Source organism: Eretmochelys imbricata, chromosome 3, assembly GCF_965152235.1.
Source record: "Eretmochelys imbricata isolate rEreImb1 chromosome 3, rEreImb1.hap1, whole genome shotgun sequence".
In the NCBI taxonomy this organism is placed as follows: Eukaryota; Metazoa; Chordata; order Testudines; family Cheloniidae; genus Eretmochelys; species Eretmochelys imbricata.
The window spans coordinates 205,051,192-205,065,397 of NC_135574.1; positions in this window are offsets into that span (position 1 = coordinate 205,051,192).

Sequence of the window (14,206 nt, forward strand, 5' to 3'; positions counted from 1 at the left end):
TCCAGGGTGGGTTTGGATTGATGGCTCTATAGGATATGGAGTTTGTTTTCACTTGTGACTCAAACTGCTATAGTGTCTCAAAATTCAGCTGCTTCTATTTTATCAGCTAACCAGGCAGAATGCAGAAAAGCTCATTAAACTGATGTTTCCTTTAGAGATGATGGGCTGGGTCGTCCCCACTATGAGAGATCAGGGTCAGGTCCTTAGGCTGGTAGTATTGAGGAGGCAGCATGTCCAGTCCTGGGGAAGCACTTCCTTCTCTATGGTGCAGTTTTGATGGGTTCCAAGGGAGCTGTGCACAGCCTTTCCCCATTAGACAGTCACCACACCATGAGGCATTTGAGGGGGTGGGAGTCCAATGAGGGAATTTTTTGTCCTCAGAGGACCCACCTGAAGAGGTAAAAAGGCAGTTTTACATCCCAGAATATTAACCGTTTGTCTTCCCAACCACCAGCTATGATTGTACTATGGGGTGACTCCAGTCTCCTTTCCTCTCACGTGTTGAATCTATCTTAGGCCTTGTCTATACTATAAAGTTTTGTCCATAAAAGTTATGTTGCCTTAATTAAAGCCACTGTTGCATGTCCACCCTAGCTCCTTGTGGCGGCAGAGCACATCCACACTAACAACTCTTGCATCAGACCCAGAGAGCAGAGCACTGTGGTACCTATCCCACCGTGCAACTGGCCGCAGGGTGCTTTGGGAAGGGTTTGCCATGCCTCATTGGGCAGGTACAGCATCACATGGGGCAGGTTTCTCAATCCCATCCTTGTCAGCCACTTTTCAACTGAAGTGTGATGGGGGAGGGAGAGGAGAGCAGTGTGTCTGGGGTGCGGGAGACAGGCGGACTGACCGACCTACCATGCGGCAAGGTGAGGGGTACACCCTCCCAAGTCATCCCCCAGCTCTGCTTGGCACAGCAGCCTCTCCCGAAACAACCCGCTCTGCCTGTCTGCGTACCTATGGTTCTGGGATTCCTGCTGAGTTCTCCCACAGCCCCATCCTGAGCAGCTCCGTGCTGAGGAATGTCAAAGCAGCCCAGCAGTCCCCTCTCCCATCCTCCCCCACCCCCGCTCCCTGCAGCAGCAGTCTGCCTGCCCCTGTGTTCCCAGTGCAGGGCAGAACAGCAGCATTCCCCGCTAACGATTTGCTCTTTGTTCCCCCAAGGGAGCAGCAGGCTCAGCTATCAGATACTTTCCAGAGTTTTGAAGGAGAGGGTCGCATACCTGCAGGGCAGCAGAGATCAAAACAGTGAGCAGAGCGGTCACCGCAAGCATTGTGGGATACTGGTGGAAGCCAGTTATGTCAACAATACAAACAGCAGTGTCTACACTGATGCTTTGTTGCTTTAATTTTGCTATAAAAAGCTCTATGCCTCTCATGGAGGTAGTTTTACTTTTGTCGGGAAAACAGCAGATTTTTGACCGCTAAAGTAGCTTTGTAGCGTGTACACCTCCCCTGTTTTGTTGGCAAAAGGCAGCTTTTGCTGACAAAACTTTGTTGTGTAGAAAAGGCCTTACGTAAATGGAAAAGGGACCCAGAACTCTGAACTTCCAAATGGCTCTTTGCCGTTCAAGGCCACTAATATGAAAACAAGCGCACACACAAATCTCCATGGGGCAGCTGGCTTTCTCTGGAATAGCTAGAGCCCTCTGGTAGAGTGTAAGTAGAGCATGCTATTCACTACTGAGCTTTCCTTTCCTTTCCTTTCCGCCTCAGCCATTTGACTGCCAAGCAATCTTATCACTGATTAAAAAAACAACACCCCATCAACTTGAATTATGTTGCAGCTCCACTGAGCTGTACAGTGACTGTGCAATTCCAATTGCTAAATCAGCACCTTGGCACAGCCAAATTCAGCTGAGCAATCTTACCTTTGTGACTAATAACTGAATTTCACCTTCCTCCTACGGGACAAAAATCCATCTAAGTGGCCTTACCTGTGTAGGTTAATATTACGTGATAGGGAAGCTGCCTGTGCCAGCAATGCCCCTCTGCCATGTACATTGGTCAAACTGGACAGTCTCTACGTAAAAGAATAAATGGACACAAATCAGACGTCAAGAATTATAACATTCAAAAACCAGTCAGAGAACACTTCAATCTCTCTGGTCACTCGATTACAGACCTAAAAGTTGCAATTCTTCAACAAAAAAACTTCAAAAACAGACTCCAAGGAGAGACTGCTTAATTGGAATTAATTTGCAAACTGGATACAATTAACTTAGGCTTGAGTAGAGACTGGGAGTGGATGTGTCATTAAACAAAGTAAAAAGAAAAAGAGTCCTTGTGGCACCTTAGAGACTAACCAATTTATTTGAGCATGAGCTTTCGTGAGCTACAGCTCACTTCATCAGATGCATACCGTGGAAACTGCAGCAGACTTTATATATACACAGAGAATATGAAACAATACCTCCTCCCACCCCACTGTCCTGCTGGTAATAGCTTATCTAAAGTGAGCATCAGGTTAGGCCATTTCCAGCACAAATCCAGGTTTTCTCACCCTCCACCCCCCCACACAAATTAACTCTCCTGCTGGTGATAGCCCATCCAAAGTGACAACTCTTTACACAATGTGCATGATAATGAAGTTAGGCCATTTCCTGCACAAATCCAGGTTCTCTCACTCCCTCACCCCCCTCCAAAAACCCACCCCCATACACACACAGACTCACTCTCCTGCTGCTCATCCAAACTGACCACTCTCCAAGTTAAGTTAAACCAGAACATCTGGGGGGGGGTAGGAAAAAACAAGAGGAAATAGGCTACCTTGCATAATGACTTAGCCACTCCCAGTCTCTATTTAAGCCTAAATTAATAGTATCCAATTTGCAAATGAATTCCAATTCAGCAGTTTCTTGCTGGAGTCTGGTTATCCCCGATAATGTCACGGCTAACCTGGTGGCTGAACTTTGTGACTTTGTCCTTACCCATAACTATTTCACATTTGGGGACAATGTATACCTTCAGATCAGTGGCACTGCTATGGGTACCCGCATGGCCCCACAGTATGCCAACATTTTTATGGCTGATTTAGAACAACGCTTCCTCAGCTCTCGTCCCCTAAAGCCCCTACTCTACTTGCGCTATATTGATGACATCTTCATCATCTGGACCCATGGAAAAGAAGCCCTTGAAGAATTCCACCATGATTTCAACAATTTCCATCCCACCACCAACCTCAGCCTGGTCCAGTCCACACAAGAGATCCACTTCCTGGACACTACAGTGCTAATAAACAATGGTCACATAAACACCACCCTATACCGGAAACCTACTGACCGCTATTCCTACCTGCATGCCTCCAGCTTTCACCCTGACCACACCACACGATCCATCGTCTACAGCCAAGCTCTGCGATACAACCGCATTTGCTCCAACCCCTCAGACAGAGACAAACACCTACAAGATCTCTGTCAAGCTTTCTTACAACTACAATACCCACCTGCGGAAGTAAAGAAACAGATTGATAGAGCCAGAAGAGTTCCCAGAAGTTACCTACTACAGGACAGGCCTAACAAAGAAAATAACAGAACTCCACTAGCCGTCACCTTCAGCCCCCAACTAAAACCCCTCCAACGCATTATTAAGGATCTACAACCTATCCTAAAGGATGACCCAACACTCTCACAAATCTTGGGAGACAGGCCAGTCCTTGCCTACAGACAGCCCCGCAACCTGAAGCAAATACTCACCAACAACCACATACCACACAACAGAACCACTAACCCAGGAACTTATCCTTGCAACAAAGCCCGTTGCCAGTTGTGCCCACATATCTATTCAGGGGACACCATCACAGGGCCTAATAACATCAGCCACACTATCAGAGGCTCGTTCACCTGCGCATCCACCAATGTGATTTATGCCATCATGTGCCAGCAATGCCCCTCTGCCATGTACATTGGTCAAACTGGACAGTCTCTACGTAAAAGAATAAATGGACACAAATCAGATGTCAAGAATTATAACATTCATAAACCAGTCAGAGAAAACTTCAATCTCTCTGGTCACGCAATCACAGACATGAAGGTCGCTATCTTAAAACAAAGAAACTTCAAATCCAGACTCCAGCGAGAAACTGCTGAATTGGAATTCATTTGCAAATTGGATACTATTAATTTAGGCTTAAATAGAGACTGGGAGTGGCTAAGTCATTATGCAAGGTAGCCTATTTCCTCTTGTTTTTTCCTCCCCCCCCCCAGATGTTCTGGTTTAACTTGGATTTAAACTTGGAGAGTGGTCAGTTTGGACAAGCTATTACCAGCAGGAGAGTGAGTCTGTGTGTGTATGGGGGTGGGTTTTTGGAGGGGGGTGAGGGAGTGAGAGAACCTGGATTTGTGCAGGAAATGGCCTAACTTCATTATCATGCACATTGTGTAAAGAGTTGTCACTTTGGATGGGCTATCACCAGCAGGAGAGTGAATTTGTGTGGGGGGGTGGAGGGTGAGAAAACCTGGATTTGTGCTGGAAATGGCCTAACCTGATGCTCACTTTAGATAAGCTATTACCAGCAGGACAGTGAGGTGGGAGGAGGTATTGTTTCATATTCTCTGTGTATATATAAAGTCTGCTGCAGTTTCCACGGTATGCATCTGATGAAGTGAGCTGTAGCTCACGAAAGCTCATGCTCAAATAAATTGGTTAGTCTCTAAGGTGCCACAAGTCCTCCTTTTCTTTTTGCGAATACAGACTAACACGGCTGTTACTCTGAAACCTAAACAAAGTAAAACTATTTCCCCTTGTTTATTCCGCCCCCCCCATCCCCCACTGTTTCTCAGACATTCTTGTCAACTGCTGGAAATGGCCCACCTTGATTATCACTACAAAAGGTTCCCCCTCCCCCCTGCTGGTAATAGCTCACCTTAAGTGAACACTCTCCTTACAGTGTGTATGGTAACACCCATTGTTTCATGTTCTCGATCTATATAAATCTCCCCACTGTATTTTCCACTGAATGCATCTGACGAAGTGAGCTGTAGCTCACGAAAGCTTATGCTCAAATAAATTTGTTAATCTCTAAGGTGCCACAAGTCCTTCTTTTCTTTTTGCGAATACAGACTAACACAGCTGATACTCTGAAACCCGAATTTCATTGGGGTCATCTTGCATCTAGATCTGCAACATAAGATGAGCAGGATAGGCAAAAGAGATTGTTTTATAATTATCTGAGCACTAAATAATTTGGGCAAAATCATGCTTGGCACTTCACCTTGACAGAGGAATCTAATTACTCTTCGGACAAACAAGGCTGGGAACTGGCAAAGTCTGGTACAGATACTGCAGTGGTTCTCAAACTCCTGTATTGGTGACCCCTTTCACATAGCAAGCCTCTGAGTACGACCTCCCCTTATAAATTAAAAACACTTTTCAATATATTTAACACCATTATAAATGCTGGAGGCAAAGTGGGGTTTGGGGTAGAGGCTGACAGCTTGCGACCTCCTATGTAATAACCTCAGAACCCCCAGTTTGAGAACCCCTGATATAATGCTACAGTCTCTTGTGTCAGAGTAACAGCCGTGTTAGTCTGTATTCGCAAAAAGAAAAGGAGGACTTGTGGCACCTTAGAGACTAACCAATTTATTTGAGCATAAGCTTTCGTGAGCATCCACAGTATGCATCCGATGAAGTGAGCTGTAGCTCACGAAAGCTTATGCTCAAATAAATTGGTTAGTCTCTAAGGTGTCTCAATCTCTTGTGTGTACGTGTACTTTACACAACTACAAACATACATGGTGGAGCGTTCTGACTGTTTGCAGACTAACAGGATAAATTGCCATCACCCATCTCACGTGCACCATGGTCACTCATCCCTCTCCACCAAGACTAAGAATATTCCAGACCAATGAGCAGCTCCTAATAGCTGTCATTTAAAAAAATATCAACCTGACACAAAAAAATGTTTCCTCCTTTCCCCACAAAACTGGATTTGTACCTGTTTTCGTTCAGCTGTAGGAAGCACTGAATGGCCTAAGGACAAAAACAGAGCATCACAAACAACATGTAAAGTAACATGCTGTGGGATGCCCTACTACAAAGAGCTGGGGCAAAGAAGGATGACTGTCCAAACCCATTACTCAGGCAGTTAGGGGACCTGTCCATATCGCACAAAAGCAGCATGCTGAACTGGTTACAGAGACAACCATATGGTAGCCAAGGCCTGTGACAGGAGCAAAACACCATGAGCACTTGAGGGCTACACAGAACGTTAGCCATGTTCTGTGCTGTCACAAAAATCATGTTTAGAGCCAGCCATACCATTAACTGGCTACAAATTCCATGAGATGTTATTGTATAGATAAGGCCTTAGGACTTGAGCCACAAAATTCTTATTCACTAATCCGTACTCATGGGAGAAAGGGCTTGCATGATTTGGCCTGTACAGTGCACCTATCGTTGTGTAATCAGAGCCAGATTTTCAAAGCCAATTAGGTGATTTTGCCACACAAATACCATTGAGTTATGTGGCTAAATGCCCCAGTCGGCTTTGAACATTTCAACCTTGGTGTAAAACACTAAGTTAATGTATAGTTAAGGTTCCACAAAGAAGCACTCCAAAGTCAGGAAATGAGAAAGTTAAGGTTTAACACGCAACTTTCATTCTATCATTTTACATGCAAGCATTTATAATGGGATTTTTAGTCATGTGAGCACACAGGATTTCAAATACCATTTTCCTTACAGCCTTACATACACGCACAAATCTAAAATAACGTATGGGCGTGTATTTAAAGGCTAATTTGATCATACACACAAGTAGCACGATTAACCCTAACATTTGTATTTTCCAACTTTTGGCTGCATTTTGAGTTACACAGGAAGTGCTTTGCAACTTGACCTGCAGCAATGGCTGCTGGTACAAGCACTATGTCTTGTTGTATTGAATAAGAGTAATTAATTAGCTTTCCCCATGGAGATAAGCATACAATTGTGCAAAGTGCTGTAAAAAGTTCTTCAACCCAGCTGTTTTAAACTCTTCTTTTTCTTCTTGTTACATTCATTCAAAAATGTTAAACTTTGCCCTAAATATGCTTTTAATAGTCCGTGTTATTTCTGGGTTTGATATTATTTCTATTGCAGTAGCATTTAGAGGCCCCAGCTGAGACTGCAGTCCCATTATGCTGGGCTCTGTCAAAACACTTAGGACTTGTCTGTACACAGTGTTGCACCAGTTTAATTAAAAATGTGATGTTAAATCAACTTAGTTAAACCAGTGCAAAAGTCCTTGTGGACACTCTTATTTTGGTATGGCTTCAGTCAATTACTAATTGACTGAAGCTAACCAAAATAAGACTGGTTTCAGAGTAACAGCTGTGTTAGTCTGTATTCGCAAAAAGAAAAGGAGGACTTGTGGCACCTTAGAGACTAACCAATTTATTTGAGCATGAGCTTTCGTGAGCTACAGCTCACTTCATCGGATGCATACTGTGGAAACTGCAGAAGACATTATATACACAGAGACCATGAAACAATACCTCCTCCCACCCCACTCTCCTGCTGGTAATAGCTTATCTAAAGTGATCACTCTCCTTACAATGTGTATGATAATCAAGTTGGGCCATTTCCAGCACAAATCCAGGTTTTCTCACCCTCCGCCCCCACCCACACAAACTCACTCTCCTGCTGGTAATAGCTTATCCAAAGTGACCACTCTCCTTACAATGTGTATGAAAATCAAGGTGGGCCATTTCCAGCACAAATCCAGGTTTTCTCACCCCCCCCCCAAAAAAACACACACATACAAACTCACTCTCCTGCTGGTAATAGCAGTAATTGTAATTGTAATAGCTGGTAATAGTAATTGTAAGGAGGGTGGTCAGTTTGGATGAGCCATTACCAGCAGGAGAGTGAGTTTGTGGGGGAGGGTGAGAAAACCTGGATTTGTGCTGGAAATGGCCCACCTTGATTATCATGCACATTGTAGGGAGAGTGGTCACTTTGGATGAACTATTACCAGCAGGAGAGTGAGTTTGTGTGTGTTTTGGGGGGGGGTGAGAAAACCTGGATTTGTGCTGGAAATGGCCCAACTTGATTATCATACACATGGTAAGGAGAGTGATCACTTTAGATAAGTTATTACCAGCAGGCGAGTGGGATGGGAGGAGGTATTGTTTCATGGTCTCTGTGTATATAATGTCTTCTGCAGTTTCCACAGTATGCATCCGATGAAGTGAGCTGTAGCTCCTGAAAGCTTATGCTCAAATAAATTGGTTAGTCTCTAAGGTGCCACAAGTACTCCTTTTCTTTTTGCAAAATAAGACTGGTTTCAGAGTAGCAGCCGTGTTAGTCTGTATTCGCAAAAAGAAAAGGAGTACTTGTGGCACCTTAGAGACTAACCAATTTATTTGAGCATAAGCTTTCGTGAGCTACAGCTCACTTTTATAGTTGCACATACAATTGTTTTCACATAGAAGTCACATTTAGAAGTTGTACTGGTTTAAGTAATGGAGTTCACTGCTCCACCCACCAGATAACACTGCCTCGATAGGATTTGTCCTACATTTTTTTAATGCCTATTTTCCTTTATAATATTTTCTGTGATATATAATGTATTCATAAGAACAATGTTTACAGGAACTCATCTATTCCTAACTGAGTAAGCCAGATTCTCACCTAGTAACAAAACAATGTTCCCAGCCAGTTTATTGCCTAGCCTAGAGGTAAATACAGTTGGCAGGAGACTTCTTCATCTCCCCTGAGAATACAGTTACAGATTGTTAATGTCTAGTTTGTAAGGGATGTTAAAAGAAACATGTTCAAGTTTTGTACTGTCCTCAGATCATTGCATCTATTTGAAGTGGACAGGAAAAAAACACCTCTTTAGGAGACTTTTAAGTTACACAGTTCTATTCAGACCCTTATAGTGTGATCACAGTAATCGTTCTCAATTATTGTGGGTTCTTGCTACTGAAGTACTATAATCTAATAGGAGATCTTTTTATTCAGTTGTAAGGCATGGGATTTATCATGGTATTCCAAAAGAAACCTTTCCACATGTATTGAAACACATAAAGTCTGCTGCAGTTTCCACGGTATGCATCTGATGAAGTGAGCTGTAGCTCACGAAAGCTCATGCTCAAATAAATTGGTTAGTCTCTAAGGTGCCACAAGTACTCCTTTTCTTTTTACACATGCTGTTGACTCAGATTACACTTATATCTTGATGACTGATAAGTATAAAATCTTGGATGGCCAATCAGAAAGTTCTGTGACTGAGCCCTGTTCATGATTTTTTAAAAAAACACTTTAAATACAAAGTTAAATGGTCACATTTTGGGCTTAATTGACAGTAGGCATCCCTGAATGCTGTCTTTGTGGTATTAAGCACGCACCCATACCCGTAGAGAGTATTCATGCCAGCAACAGAAATAGTCCACAGAACAGGGGTATGTGGGGCTGTATCAATATCAACCAGGCCTCACAATGTGACCACTATACCCCACCAGGCTTCCCTTGTCCTTTCAAGAGAACTAAGAAACTTCAACGTTCTTGTGTGCCTGGCTGTTGCCCACTGAACTTCACCACGCTTTCATCATGAGTACACCAGCTCTTATATAATTTTTCCCATAACATCAAGAAGGGCCAACAATCCTAGCACCCCGCCATAATCCCACCCTAGAGAGCAGGCTTTCCTAGAGTGTGACTATTGTGGAAGTGACATCGTAATAACCACACTGGGGAGGTTCTATGTCTGATATGTCTTCATGATTTCCTGACCAAACTTGTTCAGTTTACAAGTAAAACAATGGATTTTTAACTGCCAGTCCTGCAGACTCAGCCTGGCATCTAAAACTCAAGGATTTTTTTTCTGGCTCATGTATTACCAACCATAAAAATTCTGCAATCAAAATTTAGCTAATTGTTCTACTGATGATGCACAAACAAAAATACAATCCAGCTTACTCTCTTGTCTCTGGAGTGTTTACAGGAATAAAAAGCAGCACAAACTTATTGATAGTAAGGTCAGCAGCTTTGACTACAAATGGGACCATGTTTTTAAGTAAGATAGCACCATTTTTACAGAGTTGCTTTTAAGATTGGAGCTGCCCTTGAAGAACTTCTCCATCTTTGCTGTTTCTGAAGCTGGAAATCAAGTTTATATGGGAAAAATATGAGGCCTGCATAATCAGCACAAAAGCTGAAGGCTGAAGGAGGAAAGACTCAGCGACCACCCTCAAAGGGCCTATGTCTTCACTGCAGAATTAGTTCAGGCTCTTACTTGGTGTTGCCTCTCTAACCCCTTTCCCGACCACACAGAAACTTCTCATACAAATTTAGTTATACTTTCAGTCTGACACAGCTGGGGATGTGAATCAAAGGCCGGGTTCCACTTTCACTTGGGTTGGCAACCAGCCCACTTTGAAGTGAGGACACAGGTAAACCACTTTTATGCAGACAGTTCTCCAATGCCTTCCCACACGCCCCCCATGTTCTCAAAAGGACAGACAAGTTCTCACACAATTCACTGGGAAATAATAAAAGAGCAGCTGACCTTACTGCAGCACAAAGAACCATGGACAGTCAGTCCCCAGCAGTTCTAGCCACACACATGGGTGAGCGTAGCACCAGTGAGGGTGCGGTATCTGGGGTATGGCTTTGAGGTGTGGCAACTCACGCATCGGCCAGGCTAAGCCAGCTGCTGATCACCTGGGCTAACTCTGCAGTGAAGAGCTGCTGAAGCTTTTCTTTATATATGAGGAAATATCCACAGTTACTGCAATGGGTTCTGTGCCAAGAGCACAACGTGCCCCAAATACCAGTGCATTATCCAAGTAATGGTATACCAGAGGATCCCCTCCTCCGCAGCAGCAGAATGGCCGGCTGATAAGTAGAATAATTCCAAACCTTGATTGTGCCATCATCCACTCATGACAAACAAGGTAGTTTCTTCCTTGTGATTGGCATCTGAGTTCAAAAACAGTGCAGCCTGCTTTAAAGTAGATCTATTTCCATTCACAGGAAATAATGTTGAGAATCTGAATTAGAGACATATTCTTTCTGACACAGGGATGAGGACAAAGCAGTTTTGATTTCTTTGCAGAAATATATAACAATTTTATTGAAACTTAAGGCCTACATTTGCAGCAGTAAGCTCTGATTTTCGATACATGTTTTGAGACACCTATAGTCTGATTTTCAGAGGCGCTAAACATGCCCACAGCTCCATCTGAAGCCAGTGGTGTTACACCTCCAAAAATCCTGGCCCTTGGGTCTCAAGTTGGGTACCCAAAAATTGAGGCACCTAAAATTAGTGAATATTTCTAAAAATTTGGGCTGGATGCCAGATATTCCACTTACTTAAGGAGAAACATCAAGGGCTACTACCTGGGTACTACCTGGCTATAATATTAATTTGCAAGTTCAGTGCACTATGAATTATGCACACACTATGGAACAAGTTTTTAAACACGAAGACTCAAAGTCCATAGGTAAAAATGTGTACCCAGTAACAGAAGGCACAACCTGGGTACCTGCTCAGAAAAATGGTAATTTAGGAATCAATAATACAATTTAAAGGTCAAATAATCAAGTACTCAAAAATTCCAAAGGCTGAGCAACAGTGCTCCCTTGTGCATCTGCCTCAAGGCCCCCCAGCACCTCCACAGCATCAATGAGCAGCTCTAGCTAAAATGGACACACTATTTGGCATTTATCCCCCTGAGACACTGCTCTGTTTCAGCAGCAGGAGATATCTCTCAGATCCACTGTGAGCTATTATCTGCAGTGTAACATGAATATTTTTCCCAGTGGGAAAAATTCTATCCCCCATATCAAATCATATAAATGATTAACCAACCTTTTAATTACCTGGAAGAGTTCTGCAGTGTGTAACTGTGGACACTATAATGGGAAAAAAGATGCCTTCCTTCAACTTCACCATAACAAGATCCAGTGGCAGTTAATTAAGGCCTGTGTTATGCAGCTGGTCAGATTTCAGGGGTCAACAACCTTTGAGAAGTGGCATGCCAAGTCTTCATTAATTTAAGGTTTCGCGTGCCAGTAATAAATTTTACATTTACAGGAGCCCCCCGACAGAACCCCAGACTGGCAGCAGGTTGAGCAGTGCCGGCGGCCAGGACCCCAGCTGGCAGGGGCCGGCGGCAGGAACCCCAGACCGGCAGCACGCTGAGCTGCTAAGCCCGCTGCCGGTCTGGGGTTCCATCTGCCGGCCCTTGCCAGCCAGGTTCCCGGCCGCCGGCCCCGCTCAGCCCGCTGCCGGCCCAGGGTTCCGTCCATCCAGGCCGACAGCGGGCTGAGCGGGGCCAGCGGCCAGGAACCTGGCCGTTAGCAGAGTGCCACTAAAAATCAGCTCGCGTGCTGCATTTGGCATGCGTGCCGCAAATTGCCAACCCGTTTGATTAGATGATCACAATAGTCCCATCTGGTGTGGTAACCTGCAACCATAGAGTTTTGAACATCAAAAGCTCTTTATTCTGCAGAGCAGTCAGACTGGCCACAAGACTTCCACCAGGAATATTCTCTCTCCACTGTTGCAGGGAATCAGTTTACCATTGTGACCTATGAAGATGAAGCTAGTATAGAAAGTGTCTGAAGCCCACCATACCAATAGCAGAAGACAAAAGATCACTATAAAATCTTACCACACCACTGATAGAGCAGCCATTCTGCTTAACAATATTCTCTCTCATGGCGGTCTGGAAACAGAACCAGCAAAAAAGGGTCATTGCCCTGACAGAATAAAGAAGACAATGGTCAGCCCATGACAAAGAAATAATATTTTCCTGCTCAGCTTTCAGGCTGGAGCCAAACACCAGGAGTGAAATATTGGCCTTATGAAGGCAATGGGAGTTTTGCCATTGATTTCAAAGGGGCCAGGATTTCACCCTGACTTGAGCGTGTCCAACACTATGAGTAAAGATGGCAACTGTCTACATGACATGTGATGGCAGCCATAAAATTCTGAGATGATCCAGAACAAACATCATGTAAATGACATTGAAAGTTTTCGTCAAGATAGTTGTGTAATAGCTAGGTGTATTTATAATGAGTTTCAGTGGAACTGAGAAACAGGGTTTGACTAACTCCCTGAAAAAAAGCGACAGCATAACCTTTGATTTCTTGTGAATTACAGACACCCACACAGGGCTGTTATTCATCTGCCAATTGTGGCAAACATTCACAAAACAGAACTCCCTTTGGACTAGGTTGTTAAGGATTAGCCTAAGGGGTTGAGTGCCCCACAGTACCTGTTATTAAAGTTACAGCATATTTTCCATAAAAGCTTGCTTTTCACATTAAATAAGGAGTTAAGCAGAACATACCAGTAAGAGCTAATTTACTATGCAAACTCAGTACTGATCTTAGCAGGCAGTTATTACACTTAGACAGCTACAGCTTGTATTGTTCTTTTTCAAACCAGTAGCAACACCACCATCTTTCGTAGTGTTATTCTGTGGGAGCCAGCATATATGAATTAATATACAAAAGCACCACGTTGTGCATCAGATAAGGTTGCTCTGTACATAGCATATCTAACAGAAGGAAATAAGTTAAGACTATCAGAAATATATACCCCAACCTCCTCCACTCAAAGACACACCTCCTCTTTAGCACAACCATCATATACCTCAGAATATTAATCAAGCCTCAGTCGGGATGCCAGCCTATCAGCAACCTTTCCCCAAACGGGCCACAATTCTCCACCCCCTCCAACCCCAAGTTCTGTGGTCTGAGGTCAGTCTTTATTGTTGGTGCAGTTGGGATTAGCTCCCTGGACTGTATAGAAGAGGGAGACTAGCAACTACAAGGGTTTCACTCCCACCTCAATTATAATATAAAAATTTCATCTTTAGGTAGCAGTAAACAAAACTGGCTTTCATGCTTAGATCATAAGCCTCTTGGGGTGGGGACTGTCATTTTTTCTGTTTGTACAGTGCCAAACATAATGAGGTCCTGGTTTGTAAAGGGCTCCTAGGCATGACGGTAAAAGAAATAATAATAGTGCTCATTTAAATCCAAGAAGCAATGAAACCTGAATCAACTGAGCTTGCACCTGTTTGTGTCCGTTCCCTATAAGGGCCCAATCTCTGCTCCCAGCACAGACCCAAAGTCATCCTCTCATTCCAGCCTTTCCTTTTCTGGCTACAGGCTCAGACTGACGGGTAGGGGTTGCGATTCACCACCTCAAGTATTAGGGGGTAGCCGTGTTAGTCTGTACCCACAAAAACAACAAGGAGTC